Below are 27,563 nucleotides of genomic sequence, written 5' to 3'. Positions count from 1 at the left end.
TGGGCCTTTGAGATCCAGTGCTGTGTTTGAAATTGTTTGTAAGATCTGCGTTATTGAAGAAAAGGTCCTGGTTTCTGTATGTTAACCACAGGAAAATATCAAGAAGCATTTCAGAGAAGAAAAAATAAAGGGGTTCTTGGACCTGCCGTTTCTGTTTTGTTGGCATTGAATTAAATTAGTGGTCGGCAACATGCTGTCATTCACTCTCTATCCCCCCCCCGCCCCCCCCGCCCCCCCCCCCCCCCGTTAAGAATCCAAAGGAAGCCCCAGATCTGGGGAGAAAATTTTCATGCTAATTAAACCTCACAGTTTGTTCTACGGGGGCCCTATCTGCACAGCAACCAGAAGCTTCTATGTGGCCCAGCAGTTTCAACCAGATAGCTCAGGAGCCAGTGTTCATGCTTTCAGTGGTCGGCCTCCAGCGATTTCAGCTGTAAAGTGCCTCTGATCCCCAGATTCTTACAAAGGAGATTTGCAAAGCCTGTAGTCTCTCCTTCCTAACTTAATTTAAACTGCACTTGTAATAAAAAGATAAGTGTGTGTACTGGCTTCCCTCCCCTCCGAAGGAGACATGGAATTCTGTGTGACCAGGATCCTTCTTGGGTCTGCCGGTTAAGTTCTAGAAGTAACCAAAGAACTGGATCAACCTCCTCTGTCCCCTTGCACCCCAGCTAGCAGCCATCCCCGGCCCTTTGGCTCCACCTGCTTTCCTCCTTCCTCCCTGGCCAGCCCCTCCCACTCGCCCCTGCAGGAAGGACACAGCTTCCTCAACCTCTCCTCATCCCTGCCGCCTCCAAAACAAACACAAATTTTAAAAAAAGGACAAAGGAGTTTTAGTTATAGAAAGGTCAGTTTTAAAAATTACAAACATTGGGAAAATTTACAAGGTTGCTAAAGAATCTCAGAAAAATCCAGCAGGGGTTCCCAAAGCCTGACCTCATTTACATTTCAATAGAGACCTGGGTCAACCCTTTCCAATGTTTCTGAACATTCTTATTAATCTTTTCTGTGGCTAGAGATTCCCTGGCGGCATCTTCTCTGTTACTGGGTGTGCTGCCCTCGCTCTTCGGGGATCCAGGCCCCCGATCTTTGACCCTGTGACAAAGGGGTCCCTTTTTTCCCTTCTCTGGCTTCTCTCTCGGGCTTAAGGATACTGTTCTGACTCTCAGTTTGCCACCCTGGTCCCTAAAGGAGCATCTTCTGGTTGAGGTCTTGGGGATCTCTCCCCATTGCCTCTCCAGCCACATCTGAGACTTCTCCACTGAACCATTCTTCTCTGATCTTGCAGTGGCTTCCCTGCTCCTTCGGGATGTCCCCGTGCCTCTGGCTAGAATAGGATGTGGGTCTCTGTCATGGACTTAAAACTGGCCGAGGGTAGCCTGGATGGCTCAGCAAGTTAAGCAGCCCCTGTCTCCGGCTCAGATCACAATCTCAGGGTCCTGAGATCCAGCTCCTCAGGCTCTCTGCTCAGCAGGGAGTCTGCTTGTCCCTCTACCCCTCCCCTCATCTCATAAGTTCTCTCTCTAGCTCTCTTTTTCTCTCTCATATAATCTTAAAAAAAAAAAAAAAAAGCTGTCCCAGTGAGGTGGTACAATGATGAAAAGCACTGGCTCTGCTGCAATGTGGGGCGGATACCTTGATCTGAGCAATTCTCAATTTTCTTAGCTGAAAAATAAGGTACTAATAAAACCCACCTTGTAGTGTTACTGTGAGGATGAAATGGGGTAACAATGATCAAGGCTGGATGTAGGCTTGGAATACAGGGATTGCTCAATACATATTGACTATTGAGATTATTATCAACATCCAGTTACCACATTTAGATGGCTTACTCTATGAGGTCACGGAGAAATTGTCTCTGCCCTCAGGAAATTTGCTGGGTGGCAAAGGGAGCGAGTAAGCCCCAAATTACAAGCAATCGGCTATTAATGTGCTTGAAGTCCTTCATGAGTATTGAGCAAGGAGCAGCTAGCTCCACCTGAAGACAGGAACAGGAGAAGATCATACAGGCATTCCCACCTGGGGAAGGTAGTATGTCCAGGCCGTGGTGATGGCTGGTCCTGCCCTTGCATGAACATGGCCAGCTCAGTAATGGTTCTCATTTAATGAACAGATCCAGGTTCTCCAGTAGTCCCATGTACTCAGTAGGAAAGAGCCTTCTGGAACCACCTCTGTGGACACCCATCATCCCTCAGCCTCAAGGTTGGGCTCCGGATGAGTCTTTCTCTGAGATGTTGTGCTTAACCCGAGGACCAGATGTATAAAACAACTTCCACTGACTGTTTCCCAAGTACCTGGCATGACCTGGGTCTTCACAAACGTCATGTCGCCTAGTCTCCCCCACAACCCTGTATGCTCAACCCGCTCTGTATCAAATACAATTTTGCAAACTTGGGCAAGTTTTGTACCTTCTCAGTGCCTCTATTTCTTCACTTCCAATGAGGATGTTTGTCTCAACCCCCAGGTTGATGAGAGGATCTGATGAATTCGTATGTGCAAAGCCCTTGGTGAAGATACAATAATGGTTGTTCTCATCCACTACATTTGTCTCTGGTTTCCAGCCCATTTGCAGAATCCTGGTAACTGATGAGGCAAAAATTGACAGCAATTCACCAAAATGATTCCTCTTCTCTCTGGGTACACAGCCAATGAACATTTCCCACCTCTCTTGAACTCAGGTGTGTCCATGTGATTGAATTCTAGTCAATAGAATATGAGCCAAGTGATAGGTGCCCCTTCCCAGCCTGGCCCAAGGAAGCGTCCCAGTGTCCTCTAGCATTGTCTGTCCCACTGGGGCCAGCTGGAAAGGAGGCTGGGGTCCAGAAGAGTCCCCAAATGACTGCCTGGAGAGGAGCCATTTTGCAGACCTCTTCACCTGTATAGTTCTGTTATCCAAATAAGAAACACACTTTTATTGTATTTAAACTAACATGCATTTGGCTAATAGCCTTGCTGCCCCTCACCGATACAACTCATATACCCTGAACTCAATGAAGGATCAATTCTGCGGTGAACTGTCCAAGCTATCATTGTCTCCCTAGCCAATTTCCCCTTACTCCTCCTCCCTTCCATGAAGAACCTTTCTCGTTTCAGAGGAAATCTGATGTGAATTTGGTGTGCCTTGACACCTCTGCCACCATCAGCAGGCAGTGCACACAGGACTCCATGCCCTTCCGGGCTATCCACCTGACCTAAGGCAGGCAGAGCAATCATTGCTACCACTCCCACTGACGCTTCAGGAAAACAGGCACTTCTCTTTTTTTGGTGGGACTGCTGGCTGCAACAGATGAAACTATTTTAAGGCTACAGTAGCGATGGTGATAATGCAGCATGGAAAGAGCTTGCCAAAGTAGCCAATATGGAGAACAGAGCCAATCTGGAAGAACATTTCCTTATGACATCGTTTGAGCTGCTGCATTAATGTCTGATTCATATTTCCCAATTATCTTGGTCAGTGAACCTCCTTTTTGGTTAAGCTAATTAGAGCAAGTTTTCCCATTGTTGGGAACTACAAGCTCCCAATTTATCAGCTTCGCCTCTTCCCCCAGGTCCCCTGGGCCTCTGGCTCCACAGGCCCTGTCTCCCCTCCCCCAACACCTGCCCCTGAAAGCAGCTATCTTCACAGTATATAAAATATTAAAATTCCTTAAATAATCAGTGACAATAACAGGCATGACTTCCACAGAGAGAAGAAGAGTATTAGTGACTCACATGTGGTCTCAACTGATAATGCTCATTCTTAGAGAGGGAGCCTGGCTATCTGTGCTAGGAAAACAAGATCCCATAAAAACAAACTCAGTAGGACTGCCCTCATTTTTTTTTTAATTCCATTGAAAATTTTTTTTTTTTTATAATATCTCTTAAGGTAAGTGGTGCCCTTGGAATTTGGGGTTGCAAATTCCCTTCATAATATGTTGCCTTGTGATGGAATTTGACCAATAACGCTTCAGTGTTTTTCATTTAAAGCAACATTTAAAGTTACAACCGCAGAGATTTGTAAAATGGGAAATAACAATATAAATTAAAGTTAGTTATACAGGTTATCCTCCTAGCTTTCATGTCAGTCTTTCTGTCAAGTACAATATACCCCCCCTCCAATATTTGGTGGAATACTTCTATAAAATACATAATCCACTTGTCTCAGATCATATAAAGGATTATAGGCTTTTATCTTTGAATTTTATTTTGAAATTCTTAAACTGATTCTTTATAATAATGGGGAATTTTCGAAAGCTGCTAAACTTTTCACTCTCATTTTCTCAGCCGAGTTTCTTTCCCCATATTCATTTCCAGGCTTTGAGTTCATGAGCTCAGTGAAACCACACTTAGGATAAAAGACTTTTCTCTGGTTACCTTTATCTTCTTTATCTCCCTTCACTCCCCGTTGTCCAACACCTCAACACCTCCAAAATCAAGTGCCAGGAATTCTCACTCCATGGAGAGTCCTAGGCATGGAGTTTTTAAAAATCTTGTCTGCGGAGTTGGGAGAGGGGGGTGTCAGGGGTTACTGTTTAATGTGTACAGAACTCATGTTCGAGATGAGGAAAAGATTCTAGAAATATAGAGTGGTGAACAGCTACACAACACCGGTGTATTTAATGCCACTGAATTATATACATGTTAACACGAATAAAGTGGTAAGTTTTATGTATATTTTGTCACAATTTTAAAAATATATTTATTGGCTCATACTTCCTGTCTTGTGTATTTGTATGCATCACTAAATATAGATGCATCACTCCTATGGTTAGCAGCAACTTAGAAGAATGAAGAAGTCAGTCAAATATAAAGTGTAAAGCAATTTCATTCCTTAAAAAACTACAAGCTAGAACAAAGCATACACATCTTTTGCCAGCTGTCTTTGCAGACCGGCTCTGTGTGCTCATGCGCAGAAAAAAGCCAAGCCCCACGATGGTATTGACAAGAACAAGATGAATGACCCCCTGGAGACCATAGGGTTTGTATTCGAGTTTCCAGCACCTTTTCATCCTTTTGTCCCCCCTCTTGATTCACATGCAGATTAACCAGGGACCAACTCTTCACTAAATAAGCTTTTCACTCCAGTTTGGAAGGTAGAGGGAACATCTAAATATTTATGAGGCTCTTTCTCCCGGGTTTATGATGCACTCTTGTTGGCTGTTGAGGAATTACGTTAATGAATGCGTGCCTGTGCACACCGACACAGAAACCAGGCAAAGGGGAAAAAAACACACACACACACACAGTGCTTTGTCGGCACTCACCAAACAGTTCCCATGAAAAGGAAGAAAAGAGAGAGGGGGAGGAAGGGAGATTTAAAATCTGTTGCCAGGAGAGAAATAAATTGTTCGGGGCAACACAAAAGCAAGAACAAAGTTTCATCTTTGCTTTCTGGAGTTGCAAATGTAACTGTTGTTTCAAGTTGGTACAAATGTGAAGTAAAACATGCTGATGGTTTGAAAAAGAGGAACTGGCTGCCGGGCTCTTCCCTGTGATGAAGAAAATTAAGGACAGAGTTTCAATATTGGAAATGCATTGTTGATTAGAAAACAAACTAACCAACATTTTCTCTTAAGCACTGCTTTATACAAGTTTCTTCCAGACAAAACTATTTGGGTAGGAATCCATAAAAGGGTTGTCAGGGTTTTTATTGTACTGCCCATATATAGCCTCTTTCTTTTCTCTGTCTTTTCAGTGTCTTATAGATACTGTTTTCATTAGGCTAGCTAAATTTCACTTTATAGTGAATTCACTCTAAATGTATTTGCATGAAGTTAGACCTAGTTATGACTTAGGCTCTAAATCATCTTTAATTATAGGTAATCTTTATGATATTTTAATAGGTAAAATAATATATTAGCACACTGGAACTGAAATGCAGACATATTAATGGCCTTAATATCACACTGCCAGAAAGTCATCTTTGCAGCCCTTTAATCATCCTCCTGGTCTCCCCCTACAGTCCTGTTCTCCTGTGAATAAGAGAAGGCCACACCGAAGGCCACAGCAGTCAGGGCCCCACTCACCCAAGACTCTATAATTATCTGCAATACTTGTGCATCAGGATATGAGGCTTAAAAGGGTGCTTTTTTCCCCTCTTTTTTTAAAAAACATATTGCCCCTCAACTGGTCCTCGCTTTCATTTGTAGGTCATAATATACGGAAAGGCTAAGATTGTTATTTTCAAGAATTCTTGCTCAATTCAAAAAATACTTAGCCTGGCTCTCATCACCTGTCTTCACAGGGTACAAAAAAGGTTAAGAAATCCTACCTCTGACCCCACACAGCCCACACTGCTGCTCTGGCTGCAGGAGGGAAAGCAGAAACTAAATCTCCAACTTCCCTTTTAACATACAGAAGGCTTCTCCACACATTTTTGTGACCAACTGAAAATTAGTTGTTGAGTGTTAGTATTTATTTGTTTCTTTCACACTGGAGTAAAATACAGAGCATAGTCTCCCATTCCCCACCCCACCCCACCCCCCAAAAAAGCTGGTTACTTGATTAATAGTTATTTGAAGTACAGATAATAATGGTCTCTAGTCTATTTATGTAACTGTTATATAACCTAAACATTATATATTCTTAGCTTAAACCGGAGTGTCTTTAAGTCAGTGTCATCAATAAAAACTAAGACAAAATGTTCACACAGAAAATGCTAACAGTCTTTCGTCTGAGACACGGATGGGGAATGGGATGAACTCAGCACTATTCCATAGTCATCTATTACTTACTTGTCTGAATGAATAGGCACTTGGCTATGTCTAAGTTTAAAGAAAACTGTATCTAACTTTTAAAGAAAAATTTACTGAAACCTTCACAAAATTGTTCGAACTCCCTACCCCCACCAGGGGGAAAAAAAAAAGACATTATTCGGAAGGTACTTCAGAAGGGCATTTTATGTATAACTTGGAAAATCCGTGTGAGTATTCAGTAGATCAGTCCAAGTTCTCTCCCCTACTCGAGCCTCCTGGGACTGTGCAGGAGGCACCTGTCATCCAGAGGACACCTGCCATAAAGGGGCCACGCCCACAACTCATCACCAGGCCCAGGCTGGAACGGGCATCCCACACCCGATAGGCAGTGGAAGACAGCTGGGCTGGCCGTTCAAAGGCCACGGTAGAAGGCCATGCTCTGCATGGAGTTGAAGGTCTCCAAGAAAATTTCCCTTTACTAAAAACACATTCCTCATCAGTGTACTTCTTAAGATTCCCATAGTGATAAGCCTGTGTCTATCTGGGAGGATGCCATCCATTGTTAATCCCTGACTAGAAGTATTGTACTGGATTCACAGGAAAGATTATTGTACTGGATTAGCAAGGGGGAGAAAAGTGTATCTTAAAACAGAATTGGGGCACCTGGGTGGCTCAGTCTTAAGTGTCCTACTCTTGATTTTGGCTAAAGTCATGATCTCAAGGTTGTGAGACTGAGCCCTGAGTCGGCTCCAGGCTGGGCGTGCAGCCTGCTTGGGGATTCTCTTTCTCCGTCTGCCCCTCCCAGCTCAAAAAAAAAAGAGGAAAAAAAAAACAGCCCAAGAACACAGAATACACTAAGGGAGGAAAAGGTCAGGCCATTGCAACAGTGTCCTGTAGAGGAACATTCTAGAATGTACTAGAACATGCTAGAACAGGGTTCCCTGGGAACCCAAGATACCTTTTGGGGGTAGGGGAGACTAGCACATAAAGGTGACAGCTAGCAGGCTAGAGGAAGCTGAAGAAAAACTATGGACAGTGCAGAAGTTTGTCCAGGAAAATGAAAATTTTCTTTTTACCTGCAAATTTTTAAAAATATGTCTTAATGATATAATCCACCATAAACAAAACAAGTAAACTGATATTCTCATATACTAATAATAGTACTATAAATTGAGAGGAGTTTTCTGCAAGATAATTTGTTAACCTATACCACAGAATTTGGGATTTGTTTGCCTTCAGGCTATAATCTCATTTCTGGGAATTTATTTTATATAAATAATCATAGGTGGGTAAAGATATAGCAATATTATTTCTAATGAGGATTTAGAAGAAAAAATTGCATCTTATTATTTATTATTTTGTTATTATTTTTCCTTAGCTGTATTTTCTATAATCATGAATTAATTATATAATAAGAAATAAAATTTGTTAAGAAAAAAGTTTGTCCTCTGTCAGCAGATTTCTTGGTGTCTCATCAACTGAGCGTCCCTTCCAGGAATTTCATGGAAACTACTCCAGTATCACAGAAATGCTCAGGTCCAGGGATGTATGGAAGAACTATGTGCCAATATGCTTAAGAGAGTGTCTCTCCTGATGTTAAAATAAAACATGTGAAATGTCAGTGAAACAGTCATGTTTTGAGAAATGTTGACAAAATTGGAAATTTTTAATTATTTCAAACAGAAATATGTGTGTATTTCTGAAAACAGTTTATAATTCTCACTTGCTTTTTTAAACACAACCAAATTCACACCAAATGGAGGCAACACTCAGCATTTACACTCTTAACAACCTGCAGACTTCCTCTTCTATCTAACCTCTCTGCTTTTCCTAAGAAAAGCAGTTCCTTTCATTACCATCAGGTTTCATGCAAACAGAAAAGCATTGCAGGACATGGTCTTTTCTCAAACCAGAACTGACCCGAATCTGTATTAAAACAGCAAGGAACAAGTGAGATTGTCTATTTGAGTCTTCACTCAAAACTGAAATGTTAAAAATCCCAGTTTTATATTCAGTATCATTCTTCTCAAGGGTTTATCTCTCAGTATAATTTTTGTTTCTCAAACATTTTCAAATATTTGATCCTTGAAACCTTCACCCAACTCATTGCAAAGTTTAGAAATACTGCCTATTTCAGAATGTTTACACATAGTTCTCAAACATGATAGGAACAGGCCGACCAGCCCCAGCTGTTTTCATGGAAGCCTGGGGAGAGGCTGCTGGTACACATCGTGATATTTTTCCAACCTAAAACTGTTATTTCCCTACACTGAGACACATGTTTCACGGCTGAGCCTAAATCCAAATTGAATTTAAAAGTGTATTGGCTAAGTGCCAAATGCAAGACGACCCTGACCTGTCTTCCACTGTCCTCTGACAGTATATGCACATACTGACTCTTCCACAGAAAAGCTGGTTTGTAAACGGGGAAAAGCTGTCCAAGAAGTATTTACACAATGAAATAATCTTTTATTTTGCCCATACTGACAACCAACCCAGTCAGTTCGTTAAAACATTTTCTTTTTAATATTTGATGAGTTTACTTAGTCAGTTGCCTGGTTTGTTTATACCGGTTAGTCGTTATCTACATAGATGAATCTCAAACCCGAATTCTCATGATCTGAGGAGGAATTCCCATTGAGTAATGTGGTAAGTGACGATCACATCACTGTGATCAGTGTTTGAACATATCGTTATCGAGTCCTAAATGCTTCCAGGGGCCGCTGATTATCAAAGAGCCCCGGGCTTCTGTGTTTCCATCCCTGACCATATGATGACAGCAGTTCACCTTTGACCGTTTTGTATGCCGGATTTCCTGAACCAGCAACAAAAAACAACTTCAAAACCCGTGATCCATCCTAGCGTCTTACTCATTTCACCCCAGTACGGGACCCCACAAAGACGTGAAAACCAGATCAGATCACATTTGGAGCCTACCAACCTTTGCTCCTTGCCTTCAAGGAATGTTTATGCCTTTTAAAGACTAACTATAATTTAGCTTTGTTATATAGCCTTTTTTCCACCACTTTAGTGCCCACCATCAGTTTTTCCAGTGAACAAATTAGTGCCCATTTTTGGATTTTCTTGATTGTTAAAACCCATTGATATAAGAGAAAATGAGGAATAGGGCTTATGTAAGCCTTAATTTTCAGCGTGATTCATCTATAAAACCATTCAGTCTTCCTAAACTATGTGAATGGAATTTGTTTGCATAAATCTAATTCCACCAAAGGCTTCTAAACTGTGAACTAATTACATGATCTAATTTTGGAGCTTTTCCAAAGTTAATCTCTAAATTAGTTATCTTTTGCTTTTCTTTTATGTGTCATCTTGCTTTTTCACATTTCATTAGGTATCAAAACCAAGAGAGACAAAGTACAAGCTATTTATATTTTATCAAGTCTCAAGATAATGGAAAATATTTTATCCCAGTTAGATCTACAGAAGAGAGCAGTGGTGGATCCTAAACCAATGTTTTGGCACAAAATAAAAGTGCAAATAATTATGGGCAGTGATATCTTCTTTGTAAAGAAGCACTTTTTACAAATAATTCTAAGAAGGACAGTTATTTCACCATATTTGATTTTCATCTTTCATTGAAATGGACCTTTCCATTCAGGCACGTCTATGTGTGTTGTATGTATGTTCGGACGTATGGTGAGGTGTGGTTAGAAGGAGCGTTCGGTGTTATTTAAGAAGACATGGGTTCAAGCCCCCCGTCCCATCACTCCCTGATTGTTTGAGAGCAGGGACGTCACCTACCATCTCATCAACAGGTGGGGTTCACAGTGCCTTCCCAATCTGTTTCAAGGGCTTGTCATAGAAATCAAAGTAGATAGTATATGTGAAACTTTATTGATTACATGTGTAGGGGCCTAATGACACTACCGGTGAATGACATAGTTGTAACAATAACTCAACATAGGATCTGGGGCAACTTACTTAACTTCATTGAGCCTTATTTCTTCTTATACAAGAGTAGATTATAAAAGGGTTGTGGGGTATAGAAGTGACACGGATCACAGTAGAACCAGAAATTTGGACGCTCAGAAGACTTTCTCTTTTCTCACTGTATACTGTTCTCTCTCTTTTTTTTTTAATATTTTATTTATTTATTCATGAGAAATGCAGAGAGAGAAGCAGAGACACAGGCGGAGGTAGAAGCAGGCTCCATGCAGGGAGCCCGATGTGGGATTTGATCCTGGGACTTGGATCACACCCTGAGCCAAAGGTAAATGCTCAACCACTGAGCCACCCAGGCATCCCTCACTGCATACTGTTCTTAATTTTTTCTTTCTTTTTTTAAAGATTTTATTTATTTATTTGACAGAGAGAGCACAAACAGTGGGAGCAGGAGGCAGAAGGAGAGGGAGACAGAGGGAGAGGGAGAAGCAGTCTCCCTGCTAAGCAGGGAGCCCGATATGGGGTCTTGATCCCAGGACCCTGGGACCATGACCTGAGCCAAAGGCAGATGCCCAACCAACTAAGCCACCCAGGTGTCCCTGTTCTTAATTTTCTTAAACTTCCTACACGTGGCTGGGACACAGAGCCACCAGCATCTCCTGCCCCCTACCGTACTCCACACATCTCACACTTTTGCCACAAGAAGAAAAATTAAAACTAAATTGCCCACCTCTTCATCCCAAGCCTGATCACAGTCGAAAAGTCCCTGAAAAAGACTCTGAGGGTCACCTCAATTCAGGTCAGGTGCCCTGGCTGGGAGCGTGTCACCAGGAGCCTGTGGTTGGAGTGAGAAAGAAGCAACTTTCCCTAAGAAAGGAGGTGATCCTCCCAGAAAGGAGAAAGGGTCCCAAGCAGTCAAAGTGGTAGGTGCTCCCAAAGCACAGAAGGTTGGCAGAGCGATGACCTTTCTGCCATTCTCTGGTGAAGGTGACCTTGGGCTCATGGGTGAAGCTGTCAGGTGACAAACAAAACCGTCTCCAGTCTTCTGTAGCTGGCGTGAGGAGCAAATTACAGAATTAATTTAAAGATGCCTTCAGGGGCACCTAGGTAGCTCAGTGGTTGAGCATCTGCCTTCGGCTCAAGTTGTGATCCAGGGGTCCTGGGATCGAGTCCTGCATCGGGCTCCCTTCAGGGAACCTGCTTCTCCCTCTGCTGTGTCTTTGCCTCTCTCCCTGTGTCTCTCATGAATAAATAAATAAAATCTTTAAATAAAAAAAAGAAGTTTAAAGTGCTAAAACACTAAGAGGTAGACTAACTGATTCTAGTTCTCTCGCTACATTTTGTCTGGAAACTAAACAGACTATCTAAACTATCGATTATCTCCATTGATAATCTCATAAAAGTACAGAGCCAAGGATTAGAACCATTCTCTGATGCTATTTTGCTAGGAAACAGCACCACTTCGGAGTTTTTTCCTAGTTAAAATTGTATTCATCTCCTGTTAAATCATGCATGCGATTTACTTGGGGCTATTCCTGAAATTTTTTCAATTAGAAAAATGTAAATTACGAAATCCATTATTCATGGTGTACAGAGTTGACTGTGTTTTAGAGTATCACCTGAATAAACAACAGTAGAGCAACAACACAAATACAAACTCTGGTCCTACAGGAGTTTCAATGTCCTCCTTTTTCCTTCTAGGTCAATTTGGAGAGCTTCTCCATTCCTGAACAATTCCCCTCTGGTGATTCTTGTCAGCTGTCGGACCTGTTGTGTTGTGCAATGGCTGTGCCCATCCTATGTAGTTATCTGTAGCCCTGCGGTGGGGACTTACACCCCGTTCTTCTGTTACTTCAGTGCGTCAGCTAGATCCAGCTTCTCTGTGTGGCTCACGTAGGCCCTGTCTACTTGGAATATATGCCACTAATTTTTGACTGCCCATCCGTGGGATATGTCTGTCATATGCTTCAGGACCAAGCTGAATGTAATGCTCTGGGAGAGATCTTATTCTGTTGTCCCTCCGTCTTTTGGAGTGCTTCTTCATATGGGTGGGTATGTGATCCGAGCATATCCGTTGACACTTCTCGGTGAGGTAGCATCCTGCATCTTCTCAAGGTGCTAGGTGTGCATGTTTTGTCTCCCCAAATGTAAAACCTTAGTGAATGCCAAGTTTCTTTGCAGGATGAGTGTGGAGACCTCCAGTACTGCCAGAAGAAAGGTATTGGTACGTAATTGTAAAAGTAGGACACACGGCAGGGAAGGTGGCCCCCTCCATCACTCTGCCCCACTCCCATGTGGACCTCGTACCTGATTGGGAGCTGGGGGTGGAAACTGCAGTAGGTTTGCCCTGGCCCTTGCCCTCCTGCGCCTGACCGTGGGGCCGTGAGAGGATAGAGCGTCTCCTGCCCGTGGTTGCAATGAGAGAGCTAGAGGATAAATGCTGAAAATAATATTCTGGGCTGAGGGCCAAGGTCATGGCCAACGAGTGTGTCCAAACCCTGTCATAAATTAAAGTAACTATCAGAAAACTGAGCGCTGAGTTCTGGAGCCAAAATGAGCGGTGCTGAGCCACAGAACAAGCCAAGAACGGAGAGAGGAAAGACGTGCAGCAGATCACACTGTCAAAGGTCAATGAAGCGCTCCTGCTCGCAGGCTGGCCAGGTCCGGGAGGGTGCCAGGCCCCTGCACATGCAGTAGGCGGATGTGTGCACGCTCATCTACAGGATCATTCCACCTGCCCCCAGGGATCCTCCAAGCAAACTCTGACTTAAAGTTCTTCACCCATAGGCAAGAAATTCTATTCTTTTGTTATTTTAATCCCCAAACGAGCCATGATACACACAGAGGCAATTTCAGGTTTAGTCATGTTACCTTTACCCAAACTGAAATCAGTCCCCATTTTTGCATAGCCCTATAGAACATCCAGGGTTCCCAGCCTGTCTAGAGAAATGCCCTAGCCGCAAAAGGTGCGAAGGCAGCGAGGCAATCAACACCATACGTACAAACGAGTTTGTGATTGCTCACTTGCTCCATGGGTGTGGAGGGGATAGGACTGCACGCTATTTTGTGACAGTTTCCATACTTATCTAAGTATCCATACACTTCCTGCTCTTCCCTCCTCTTCCTGTTGGGACATTTTTGTACATGCCCAGTGCCGTAAGATTCCAAAGGAAATAGGAGCGCTTTATGATGATCTAAATCAGCATCAAATTGCAAGGCCGGGCTTTCTGTCACATAGTCAGTCAATTATATCATAAAGACTAACCATACTCCTCAAAAAAGAAAAGAAAACTTTTCAAAACCCAAGTGCAATCTGATCCCTTCTACAACGCCATTCATCTGTAACTGTACACTTGTCTTATACAATGGCAAAACCATATTGGTGCCTATTACTCAGCCACTATACTTTTTAATTCTTTAAAAAACATTTCTAACAGAAAAATCAAATATATGGCTATTAAACATTAATTCTATCAAAATGTGAATGTGTCACTTAAGATGGGTGGAAGCCCAAGATTCTTTTTCATGCAGGGACCCGACCAAAGGATTAACTCTAGCACCTCTCTTTGTAGGTCATCCCTAGCACTCAATACCTAAACATCAAGGAAGAGAGGGTGCTTCCCCTCCCACCTCCCAAGCTTGACATTTTGGAGAGAGACTCCTTAGGTGATGGGGAAATAACAAAATGCACAAAGCAGGGCCTAAAAACGAGGGAAGGGAAATTCTCCCTCAGCCCCCAGCACTGGGGCTGCTCCGGGGTCGAGGCGACTGTTACCAAATGCTGTGTTAGTTTGAGTGAACACCCACTTCGCTGTCCCAAGAGGAGGAGACTTATTCTGAGGGATGGGCAGCTGTTGACAGTAACTTTCTTTGGGGAGATGGAGCAGCTGCCAGAGCGGCAGATCAAAGGCCATTTGCTAAAATGCTAAGCACATTGTATTTGATGACTGGAGACCCACCTTCTAGTCTGTTTGCCTCTGCAGAGCTGGGACCTTGGGCACATCACTTCCCCGCCATGCACTTTCCTTACCTTTATGGCTCACGAATGCAATTATGTTTTCTCTAACCTCTTCAAGGTTACATTCTGTAATTACAGCAACCAAGACCAACAAGAATGCTGTTAAGATTATTATGTGACCAATTGATTGTCAAATGTGAATTGAAGAATGGATTCCAATGGCATCTGAAGCATTATTTTGGTAGGTAGCCTGTAGGACCACCCTGAACTAGATCCTTAACAATAAACCGATAAACCCCATACAGCAGAGGGAGTACCCTATTATATGAATAAACTAGTACAACAAACCAGACCAGATTGTTTTATCTTATCAAGGAAAGCAGTAATTTCTTGAGCACCTACTGTGCTAGACATTGTGTTAAACCTTCTACATCCATCCCTTTATTTAATCTTTAGAACAAGCCTGTGAAATTATTACCATACCCATTTTAGAGATGAGGAAAGTCAGCTTCAGGGAGACTGAGTAAATTTACTCATATCACTCTGCTCAGACTCAAAGTCATGCGCTCTGACTCCTTCCTAATATTTTTCAACACTACCCTCCTGCCCACTCACCAGGAGATCATAAAAACCGGCAGTAACAAGGATAGTAATCATCGCCTCCTCAAGTGTAGGAACTTTGGTTTGATTACAGATCTTGACTTGTGCTGAGACTGAAGCCTGCACAAAGCGGTCATCACTACAAATCTGTTAAATGAAAAGTAACCACCCTTCACTGGCAAGGTTCCTGCCTTCTTGGCATTAGTGTCTCTAGAGCAGCACTGTCCAGTAGAATTTTCTGCGGTGATAGAGATGTTCCTCATCTATATTGTCTGACTGGTAACCACATGCAGGTATTGAGTACTTGAAATGTGGCTGGTGGGTGAAGACAAAACACTAAATTTTATTTCATTTTAATAAATTTCATTTGAAATTGCCACATGTGACTAGTGGCCTCCATGGTGGACAGTATGAGTGTCAGGTAAAATATGGGTAAAATGCTCACCATACAGTCAGAATGTAGGCTTAGCAGTGAGAAAACAGGGATACTTTGAGATTGATAATCTCGTCCAACGACTCGTTGACCTGGAAGGGGTAAAATCCATGATTCAAACCTGAGTTTTTCGGATATAACCCAAACCCAGACCTTGTCTACCAGCTTCTTGTACAATATTACAGAAAGAAAAGAAGGAAAGAAAGAAAGAAAGAAAGAAAGAAAGAAAGAAAGAAAGGAAGGAAGGAAGGAAGGAAGGAAAGAAAGAAAGAAAGAAAGAAAGAAAGAAAGAAAGAAAGAAAGAAAGAAAGAAAGATAGATAGATTCAGGAATCTTGGGCTAAAGCCCCCAAAGTGTGAAATGACCATCCCTCAATTTGGAATGTCTTCACATGGAGAACTTGAATGTCCTTTGGAAATGGAATCCATTGTTTGTTGATGGAAATTCATCAGATAAGGAACTGGGACAGCCGAAAGGCATTCGCCATCCAGCACTGGCGCTTGGGCCCTACCATTACGGGGAGTCCACAGTGCTCGTTCACGTCCAGTTTACCTGTAAAAATAAAACTGCAGTAGCAACAGGAAGGCCGACAGTGATTCTAACATTGTACAGAAGGACAAGTGAGCAATTGGCAGGGAGCATTTCTGCTATCGCTATGAAACAGTATTTCTGAACCTTCTTCACTGACGTCTCCCTAAGATGCCTCTTCAGACATTTCTTCCTAAGTTTTAGTATCACAGAAACGCTGTTTATCAATTAACTCACTATATGTTTATCTGTGCTTTAAACATAAAAATAATGTGATTTTTGCTCTGCGAGAATCAATTCTCCTCCCCTTGTAGGGGGTAGGGATGATAGCACCTTGGCCAAGAAAGTTCTAGAATGAATGAACTCTTCTTGACTCTGAAAAGAAACCCAATGGAAAAAGCCTGAGCTCCAGTCAGGCAAGCCTTAGTTTTTAGTCCTGCCTCCACCTCTTAGGCAAATTAATTCATCTTCTTAAGCTTCTGTTTTGCTCATCTGTAAAATGGGGATAAAGATATTCTCTCCATCCTTGAGCTGTTGTGAGCCTTAAGTGAAGTATTGAGCATTCATTAAGAATTTGTGGCATTCAAGAGCTTCTCTCTAGATGTTAGCCAGTTTCACTACTTTTATTAACACAGAAACATTCTGGCAGTGCGGCCAATGTTCAGATCTCTTGTTTTCTAGAGGTTACCATGTTGGATTCTTTAACTTTGAGAAGGGTCTTTCTAATGTCTAGGAGCAGCCACTTCTTTCAAGGTGAATTTCATAAGAAATCTTACAGGATGTCTTCCTTATCCCGCTCAAGACATATCTTCCAAACACTCATGAAGGCCCTTCAGAGCTGATGAGGCTGAGATCACAGACAGCATTTGCCTGATATAAAATATGCACAGTAACACGGTCTTAATTAGATGTACATGTCTCTGAAGATATAAATAAATGCTTCCTTTTTGATATGTCTGACTTAATAGCCTAATAACAGGGGAATGTTGCTGAAATATAATTCAGGGGGTGAGGGAGAAATTAATAAACTCAAATATTTAAAGCTCAACAGCAATTAACAACCCATTTAAAACAAATTTCCGAATTTTAATTTTATTTATCCTTATCCAACCAGGACTGAGCCTAGGGTTCATCATTATTCATTTTCAGACCTAACAGGGTGCTCTGCCCTTTGCTTGGGAGGCACTTTCAAATTCCATTATGTGGGGGCAGCAGACCATGAAGCAGGCGATGGCAGAGGGTGGAAACTCAGAAATCCCACCTGGGCTGCCGGGGGCACAGCATTTCCCATTTCCCCGTTTACTGTTTTTCCTTCTCTCACCTCTTCGGAAATTGGATATTAATCTTTGTGCTGCCAGTTTAGCTACACACATACACCCACACACAAAAACAGAACACTTTTTTCTGCAGGGTCCTTATCAGAGAATGTCCACGTTGGTGACCTCTGGTCAGCTAAGGCATCGCCTGAGTTCTCACCTCCTTCATGTGCACATGGAAGGGGTGTGAAGGTGAGTCTCCAGCATGGGTAGTCAGTAATCATCCTGAGGTGAAATCCCCACCCCCGGGGTGACGAAGGGTACAGTGGGCTTGGGGATTTGGTGTCCTTCCCATCAGTACCTCTCTACATCAGCTGGGACAAAGACAGAGGATGGGAGATGGAGTAGGCAAGGGACATGTTAGCCAACGTGCAGTGGAGGCTCTTCCTAAAAGAGGATCAGCCTAGTGTGGGGGTGTTGGGAGCACACAGGGCTGGCATTCTCAACAAGTATATGTTATGTATGGGCCCCTTGAAAGAAGGTGGGCAAGGGCCACCCTGAGAGAGAGAGCAAATGAAGAGCACATGCACACGCTCAGCCTTCCATGTGTGTGGAGGTTGAAGATGAAGAGACCCTTGCAAGGGCGGCACCTCTGGCCAGAGACCTGGCCCTCAGCACTCCGTTACTTTGGACAAACCAGGGACCCTTCTCTGTGAACCCCACCACACTGCACCAGTGGGCCACCTTTGCCACTTCGCTTGGACTACCTGAATCTGCCCATTCGGCCTTAGCTGGGGGTCTCTTCCAATTAGCTTCTCTCTCCCAAGAATTGGGAACTGGAATGAGAGGTGCCCACTCCCCACAGCTCTGCTGACTGAGGTGAGGCCAATCGGGAAGCTAGAATTGATGTTAGGCAGGGTGGCCTTCGTGAGCTGTCCCACAGAGACAAGGAAAGCTGGTATAGAGAGAAATGAAAAGAACAGAAAAAAACCTTTGATGAGCTATCAAGTGATCGCCTGCATTCTGAACGCTTATCAGTATCTGCTCTCGGTTCTTCATAGGACCTGACTGCGCTTCTGGCCCTTGGGGTCCATTCATCTCAGAATAAATTCCTCTTGCTTTTTGCTGGAACCCACGTGGGTCATGATCTGTGTACCAGTGAAACACTGAAATAGTCCTAGTGACCAAGGAGACCCGTGGACACCATTGGCTACTCCAGAACCTGGGCAAAGGCAGGGGACCTGGACACAGTTGATCCACAGCACACAGGAGGCTTCCCCAGTCACAAGCTGTAAGAAGGGTAGGGAATGGGCCCTGGTCATTGGATGAGATAGCAGAACAGCCACCCTTTCAGAAGGGCAGCCAGCAAGAAGCAGTCTCGAGATCATGGGCTTTCCATCTAGGGTGGTGGACTCCTGGGGCTGCCACAACAAAGGACCACAACTTAGTGGTTTAACACAACAGAAATCTGATGTCTCACGGTTCTGGAGGGCAGAAGTCCAAAGTCATGGTGTCAGCAGGACTGTGCCCCTTCAGGGGCTCTAACCCAGCTTCCTTTCTCTGCATCTTCCAGCTCTGGGGGCTGCAGGTGCTCCTTGGCTTATGGCTGCACCACTCCAACCTCTGTCCCTGTCCTCATGTGACCTTCCCCTCTTCTTCCTGTCCCTCCTTTGAGTGTCTCTTGTAAGGAGACCTGTCACTTGATTTAGGGCCCACCCTGGTAAGCCAGGATGATCTCATCTCAAGATCCTTAATTTAATTAGATCTGCAAAGACCCTTTACCCAAATAAGGTCACATTCACAGCTTCCTGGGATTGGGAGGTGGGTCTATCTTTTGGGGGGCAGACATATGTTTGGGGCGGGCTGCTGATCAACACACTGCCGATGATAAATGGGAGAGGGAATGTTCATTGTTCAACATGAACCATGTTACCTTTCCTGTTACCTCATGGGGAATATTTGTTGTTTTTCTTTTAATTAAATTTTCTCATGCTACATAATGGCCAGTTTATTACCAGAGGGTTTTGTGCCAATCTGGCTGCTCTGGGAGAGAGGCACCTAGTTTCTCTCTGGGGGTCTGTGCCCAAACAATAAGATACTCCAAAAAGTGCCTGGACCAATCCAACTACAGGTTTCATTTGTCTCATCTTAGCACCAAAGCTTGAGGCACGAAGTCTCCCTTGAGGAGCTATGGGACAGGCATAGAGACAAGGAGACGAAGCCACCAGCCAAAGCCGGGCAGACCCGGAATGGTGCTGACACTGGCCAGGGAGTGACCCACAGGGAGCAAGACCAAGGCTGCTTCGGACAGGAGATGAGCAATTTGCCAGCTGACAGGGCCCAAAGGTAAATTAGTAGATCAAAATAAGCAGATGGAGTGGGGAATCTAGGAGAGGTATATTAAATTTTTCCTGTTAGTTCAGCTTCTGTTTATTCAAACAACTTTAAGTGATAAAAAGATATTTGACAGTTCCTGGGGTGGCTCAGAGAATTAACACAAGAACCAATGATCCACGTCTGGAACCAACACAGAACCCAGAGCAGATGCCGTCATTGACTGCTGCCATTTTGCAGAACTCCATCATGGACGTGTGCTGCTCTGATAATGCCCAGGCTCTCTCCCCTTTCAGGTTGCAGATACTGAAAGGTATCTGTCTCCAATCAAGTGTGAGAATGATCAGCCATGGTACAGGCATGGCGGCTGTGAATTGGAGAAGTCACCTCAGATGGGTCCGTGACAGGTGAGTGGGGGTGGCCTGGACACTGGACAGGGGTAGGTAGGGTGGAACCAGAGAACAGGAGCAAAGAAGCCAACCAGGGGTGCCTGGTCCAGAGCAGCACTTCTAAAACCATTTTGTTTAAGGACCTCTTCACACTCAAAAATTATAGAGAAATCCAAAGACACATAAAGATAAGAGACAAAGAGATAAACCAAAACATTGTAAGACATGAGAACACAAGCAGGCATGCCATTAGTTATTGGGGCCATGATGCCACCACACCTGGAGCAGCCACTGGAAGACCCCACTGCATTCTTCTCAGAGAAAGAGGGATGAAGGTCAGTAGCATCTTAGCGTTGTTACAAAGTTAATTCTGACCTTGTAGATCCTCTGAAAGGGCCCTGGAGTCCCCTCAGTGCCAGACCACATGGGAAACGGCAGGCGCAATGGTCAGGATGTGAACTCCAGGGCATGGAGGAAGGAAGAAGGGGCCAGGGGGCTGGGGTGCTGCCAGAGGATCTGGTCCATATTCAAACTCCACAAAAGCTGCATACTCTGGTCACTCAAAACACTTTGAAAACCACCCCATGATAGGACGATGTCACTGAGTTACTTGAATAACTCTGGTATAATGAGGATGAAATGGAAAGAATGTATTTTACAAGTTCCTGTGAGTCAAAAGGGTATTCCCCAGATTTTAAGTCTGTCTTCCTCAAACCACACCGGGATGTGTTACCTGAGGTCCAAGAAACATCTGCAGGGCTCACCTTCCCCTGCTTGGCCCTCTCCTCCTCTTCCTCCTGGGACCCCGCCCCCTGCTCCCACCTGTGGCTCTCTGGTTTCTTCCCTTCAAAGGGGGCAACTTTCAGTCTGGAGCCATTCTTTTTCCTTATCAATGAGTTACTGAGCGTAGCCACGCTGCCGATCCAGAGAGGTCCACGGAGCAGCCCTTAGGTTCCCGTCACCTGCCTCCCTGGATGTTCACTTGCTAACCAGAGTTACCTCTCATAATCCTACAAGTTTAGAGCCAAAGGGGTTGCAGAGCCATCTGCTTCAACGTCTTAGTCTACAGACAAGGACACAGATGGGAGGGGTCAAGGACTTACTCAGGTCCATGGCTGGATGTCCAGTAAGATGTGTCAGAGTTCTGTAGCCACCAAGCACAAAGGTATGCAGTCCCATCCCCCCCTCTCACTTCTGTTCATCAATAGCCCTCTGGGCAGATAGAAACCATCCACTTCTAGGTTTGTAAAATGCTTTGTGACCCAGAGAGAAAGAGCTTTACCTAAATAAACAGGTGAGTGACTATGTCTGAGAAAACGTTAGCAATATTTATGCTCTTCTAACGCACGTGGGCCTCTTGCTCCTTCTCCCAAGTTCATTCTTGTTAACCGTGTGGAAGGGTCCTCCAATGCCTAACAGGTCAGCTGATAGGGAATCGAGAGATTTGTATAATAAGGCACTCTTGGAGGCCAAAGAATTCTCCAGACTCGCAGGAATGAAGTTATTAAAGTGGAAAACTAAACTTACTGCTGCTAAGTTTCCACTGAGCCTCCCCCAAACCCAAAACCATGCTGTGTTGGGGTGCAGGGACCAGCCAGACCTACACAGCTGACTTCCCAGAACACACTGTGTGAGGACTTCGCAGAAAAGCTTCCCCTGGTCCGCGCGGTGCGGAGTGGCAGGCTCTTCTGGACCAGCTAACTCTTGTCACCTGAGACCAGAGAGGGAAAGTGATGTTCTTCAGGTCACACAGCTAATGAGTGGCCAGGCCAGAGCCTTTAGAAGCCCCTGGTCTGGGATCCCTGGGTGGCGCAGCGGTTTAGCGCCTGCCTTTGGCCCAGGGCGCGATCCTGGAGACCCGGGATCGAATCCCACGTCGGGTTTCTGGTGCATGGAGCCTGCTTCTCCCTCTGCCTGTGTCTCTGCCTCTCTCTCTGTGTGTGACTATCATAAATAAATAAAAATTAAAAAAAAAAAAAAGAAGTCCCTGGTCTTCCTTCTACTACTGGAGCCTGCTCCTCTGATCCCACTGCTGCTGGCAGACAGTTCAAAATTAGATGTGACCTTGGATCTCAATGGCACCAGATTAGGAACCTCTGGGGAGGTGGGTTTTGCCAGCACGGCTCTTACACAGCCCCCTCTTACACAGCCCTGTGTGACAGACAACTCAAACCCACACATCAGCTCCCATCATCCCCTTGTTGGAAATTCTTCAGTGCCCTGTTCATTCAAGCATCTTATCCTGGCTTACACATACATGCCAGTAAGAGAAAAACACCTTATTGTTTTTTTTTTTAATTTTAATTATGAAGAGAAGCAACATTTAAAATAATATAGGAACTTGGGCTCTTTCAGGCTACTGCTTCCTGAGGTGGTGAATGGGGTTAGTTTTCCTCTAACATAAGGGCTACTTAGGGGAAGTGGAGCTCATGATGGCCAACAAGGCTCTCCATGGTTTGATGTCCTCCAGATTCCTTGCCCTCTCCTGTGAGGGCACGAAGCCATCTCAAATCAGCTGGCATTTCCCAGATGTGACATGTTATTTCCTGCCCTCCTGGCGTCCTTAGCTCAGTGAGTCTCAGCCTGGGCACTATTGACATTGAGGCTGGGTGATTCTCTGTTGGGGGGACTCTCTTGTATACCATAGCAGCATCCCTGGCTGGCCTCTGCCTGCCAGAGGCCACTAACACCCCCCGAGTCATGACAATCAAAACTGTCTCAAGATCTTGCCAATGTCCCCTGGGGAGCAAAATCACACCCAGTCCATAACCACTGCTATAACAGGAATGGGCTTCTTGACACCTCACTGTCTAGCAAACCTACTTCTCTATTTTTTTTTAAAGATTTTATTTATTTATTAGAGACACACAGAGAGAGGCAGAGACACAGGCAGAGGGAGAAGCAGACTCCATGCAGGGAGCCCGATGGGGGACTCGATCCCATGTCCCCAGGCTTATGCCCTGGGCTGAAGGCAGTGCTACACCGCTGAGCCACCCAGACTGCCCTTACTTCTCTTTCATGCCTCAACCCAAACCTCAGGTCCACCACGAAGCCTCCTGGAACTGTCCTGCACAGTTCTCTCTCTCTCTCTCTCTCTCTCTCTCTCTCTCTCTCTCTCTGCTGATTACTGAACCTGATAAATTTGCACACACAACCCCTCTTGCTGCTCATTCCATGGCTATGCAATTGTCTGTCTCTCCCTACCCTTTGACCTCTTGGAGTTTTTCAACCTCTGGGAGATTATTAGACTATGAGTTCCTAGGGGTCAATGCTGATCCCTCCAAATCTATATCCTCAATCCTCAGCACTCTGAACAGTATCTCATCCACAGAAGGAGTTGAGGAAATGCTGAGTGAATGTACAGTCCATCATTCTATGCTGGTACTCTCTGGTGATGACTCCTCAAAGAAGCATCTCAATTACCTTCTCCTCTAAGATGACTACAAAGCTCAGCTATTGGCATAATCTCAGCATCGCTACAACACTTGATACCTGCTTGACAAATAACTTTGCCAAAGGAATAGCCCAGGTGTTAGTCATAGTCATAGTTATAGTAGTAGTAGGCCACCATATGAGGTCCTCTCCATGTTCTGGCCACCATATGAGGTCCTCTCCATGTTCTGGCAGGTGTTTTCACTCTGACCGCTGACCCTTATAACATTTCTGTGACCTATGTCTTATTAGCATCATTTTCCAGGTGGGAAGACTGAGGATCTGAGAGTATAATTCACAGATTCAGCATCCTGGTGACCCTGGGATTAGATCTATTAGATCCAAACCCCAGTAACTGCCCTGTCTTTGGTTTCCAAATTTTTATTTATTTCTAAGGGTGATTCTCAAAAAACAGTCATTTAAAATCTGAACGGCCTCAGTGTACCCAATGAGCAGGTTCCTGAAGCCCTGCTGCAATCTGTGTCACATCTTATCACTGCAACAACATCAAATTCTGTCAAAATATGGAAAAAAATCATTTTGATGCTGCATTTGCATATCCAAGGATTGGAGGATGGTTTGTATAATCAAATTATGTAGAGTTGTAAAAAGGGAGCATCATTTAAATAGCTTACAAAATTACTTTGAAGACGCACATTAAAATCTAAAGAACCCATCGCCTCCAAGATCTTTACAAAAAGTTAAATGCTAATTGATTATGACAGCTTTGTCTTTATCGCGGGCATCATTCCCATTCTACCTCGTCAGTACCGCAGCTCGACGATCACTCTATCCCCCATTCCTCTTCCAGCCACGTTCGTACTGTGCTATAATCACAGATGGAATTTATGCACGACTGGCTTTTCCCCCCTCTCCCCATAGTTGATCAAAAGGAGCAGCCTGAAAAAAAAAGAACCAGAATTTGCTGAAATTCTGATTTCTTTCAGCAGTTTTATAGATTGTATGACTTATCTTTTATTGACGATGCAAGATCTCTGGTCCCAGCATCTGTTCGTTGCATCTGTGGAGAAAGATAAATTCCCTTTTTCTTATGCCACTGAACCAAATTTAAGAGACAGACAACCACACAGGTCTTAAGAGAAAAGGACCGCAGCATACTCCTCTTCCTCATCCTGGCTACCTCTCTCCCGGTCCCTGGGAGGAGCAAGAGGTGGCTCGCCAGCCTGTGGGGTCAGCCAGCGTGAGGTCGGAGGCCCCGGAGATGGGCCGCTCAGGCTGGCCCTAGGTGCCTTCCCCAGATGGAGGGCCCAGGGGCTGTTGGTCACGAGCACAACCTTTTGGGAGGCTGCATTGTATACATTAAAAAAAAAAAAAGAATACCCTGCACTTCATTTACAATTTCTCAAACTTAAAGAATTGTGCCTGGTCACCCAGAGACATGATTATACATCACGGAACTTCATTATAATAATGGCTCGGGCACTCCAACCTCTTTCAAACCTCAGCTGTTCGATTCAGCCTCTTCAGCTCCATAACTGTTTATAAGATTAATAGACTCCGATGCATAATTGACTCTCCCACCTCGAGAAGAAAAGAGAGAGCAAGTAATCCCAGCCTTCACCAAAGTCCCAGCCCTACGGGGAGATGGCGAGTGTGTTCGTAGCTGGGTCCCGTTGGGGAACAGAGTAGGTTACCCGACAACAGGTGCTCTGGAAGGGTCCCCAGTCCTGTCCTTTCCTGGAGGCCTGAGTGGCTGCTGTGACACACAGATGTTGCTGCAGGGACCATGGGCCATCATTCAGCTCTGTGGCAGGCAGCAAAGCCTGGGTGGAAGCAACAAGAAGGGCAGGGAATCCCAAGGAGGAAGGAAGGGGAAGGAAAGGGAAGTGGGTTCATAGACTGGACAGTCTGTATTGGGGGAGCTCAGAGTAAGAGGGATGCCTGGGGCTGCTGGTTCCCTTTCTGGGGTCACACAATGTTGTACCAGGACTTGCAGAGGGACACCCTTGGGCGGGATGTGGGATCCTCCTTTCAAAGCACGCAGAAGCTAGAGAGGATGGTAGGGCCCATCTTCCTAAGTGCCCACAGATTTGGAGCCTGGTTGCCACTGGTGTGGAACTCGGAGAGTCGGGAAATGCTTCCTGACAGAGCTGGAGGTTAAAGGGAACACAGGCCGTGGATGAGTGGATGGGGGGAAGCCCTGGTGACCTGGGCTGGAGCTGGGCTCAGAGGCAGGAGAGCAGACTTGCAGGGGCACCAAGAGGCACCTGGACCAAGGAGGCCTGGGCCGCACCAGGACCCAAACAGCTGGGCTCGGTCGCCATGGCAGGACGGGCACCCCCGCAGGGACCCAGGTCACCGTGGCAGGGCGGGCACCTGCAGAGCTGCGGGCAGAGCCAGTGTGGGGCAGGACTCAGCTGCTCAGTGATGGTGGGAAGAGGATTTCCATCACCCCAAGATGGAAATGGGAAGTTTCATTGCTAGCAGCTCTTACTACTGCTCTCCTCGTCTGACTTGTGCCTCTTCTCTTCTCTTGCCTTATTTTCACGTTCCAGAGAGATACCAGGTGGCTGGCAGTCTTACTGAAGAAGGAGGAAGGAAGGGGAGGAGAGGAGAGAAGAGGAGAGGACAGGAGAGGACAGGAGAGAAGGAAGGAAGGAAGAAGACAAAAAACCAAAACCACAACCACAACCACAACAGCCAGCGCAAACGAGGAGCCTGGAGTAGAGGGAGGGCCATCCTACCCCTGAATGCCAGGGAGCTGGCTCTGCTCTTCGAGAGGAGGCTGGACTGCTCTTTCCTCGCCGGCTGTGCTCCGGTCTCTGCCTTAGATAAGGGCCCTGCAGCTGGACTCGGGGCCCCCTCTCCCCCAGCCCCCGAAGGCCCACCGCGGATTGCCAAGATAAGTCTTATCTGGGACTCGGTTTCCTGACCACCAAGTGACCTCGGGGTGAAGAAGGCCCACCAGGCTCATGGTAACGTGGCCGTAACCCTCACATTTGCTTGGGGAAACTGGCGCAAAGGAATAAAAGCACAACACGGGCTCGTAAGCTTGGTTGTTGGGTAGACGTGGACTCGCTCTCCTGTTCGTCTCTGGGAGACCCAGCCTACTTTCTAAACTGCACTTTACCGCATCGATTTAAAGGTACCAATGGACGTGTACAGTCCGATCCTTAGCGTGAAGACCCCGCCCTGCCTTGGAAACTCCGCATTTAATCTCTCCTGTCACTTTCAGGGATAAAGAAGCAGGCCCGATGGAGAAGGACCAGCATCAGTTTATTGACTTCTGAGAACTATTCACCTTTTGCAGAGAAGGGAAAAACCCCTCCTCGTATCTAGGGCCTGCTGGGTGCTAATTTGACATGGCAATGAGATAAAAGTTGGGCTCGGGCTGCCGTCAACCTCACCGGATCGGAATGCCGTCTACTTAGCATAGGAGTCAAACAATTCCCTGGCAATAGATTGCTTTCCACTTGTAGGTCTACTAAATAAATAGAAAAGTAATTAACAGTGTGCTATGGCAGATGTATCGGGGGAATTTCATTAGAGCAGAAGAACGGAGGGAATCAAGGAGCCACTTTGTATCCCACCATCCGGGGAAGCTTTCCTGCTGTCTCTAGGATGGACGTGTGATTTCTGCTTCTCTGCAATAACAGACATTTCTGAATCTCCTATGATCTCTTCACACCGATCCATGGGAAAAGAAAGAAAAAGAAACCCGTTAAGTGCCTGAGATCAGTCCACAAATAAAGAATTCCTCGCATTTTTCCATTTAGTTGTTTTGTCCCTGAAACCCGTGGATGGTTCTCTCCCTTTTGTTGTATTTTTTTTCTTTCCTTTTCAGTTTGCTCAATTATTAAATATCTGAATTTTGAAATGCTCACTGAATGTCTCATTATTATTATTCCTCCTTCCCTTTGGAAAATAAGTGGCTTTCTGTCATTTATAACAGCAGGAAGAAATGAAATTTCATAAGAAGGAAATTTATGCTGTTGGAAGAAGAAAAGACGTCGAAGGCATTTATTTTTAACCGGCTTTTAAAAAATATATTTGAAAGTACTAAATTCAATTTCACATGTCCAGAATGGCATAACC

General features: G+C 44.9%; 1 long non-coding RNA gene across 3 annotated transcripts; it reads left to right on the top strand.

Annotated features, from left to right (window-relative positions):
* Positions 1–354: 354 nt before the first annotated feature.
* Positions 355–27,351, top strand: LOC140635486 (uncharacterized). Of its 3 annotated transcripts, XR_012032806.1 has the most exons (6): positions 355–10,905; positions 12,279–14,776; positions 17,507–17,604; positions 18,414–18,652; positions 19,983–20,093; positions 26,024–27,351. It is a non-coding gene; the product is annotated as an uncharacterized lncRNA (long non-coding RNA). The 3 variants fall into 3 exon arrangements; XR_012032802.1 differs by lacking the exon at positions 18,414–18,652; XR_012032811.1 differs by lacking the exons at positions 17,507–17,604; positions 18,414–18,652.
* The last annotated feature ends 212 nt before the right edge of the window (positions 27,352–27,563 follow it).

Source organism: Canis lupus, chromosome 1, assembly GCF_048164855.1.
Source record: "Canis lupus baileyi chromosome 1, mCanLup2.hap1, whole genome shotgun sequence".
Taxonomy (NCBI): domain Eukaryota; kingdom Metazoa; phylum Chordata; class Mammalia; order Carnivora; family Canidae; genus Canis; species Canis lupus.
This window is presented reverse-complemented; position numbering and strand designations above follow the sequence as displayed.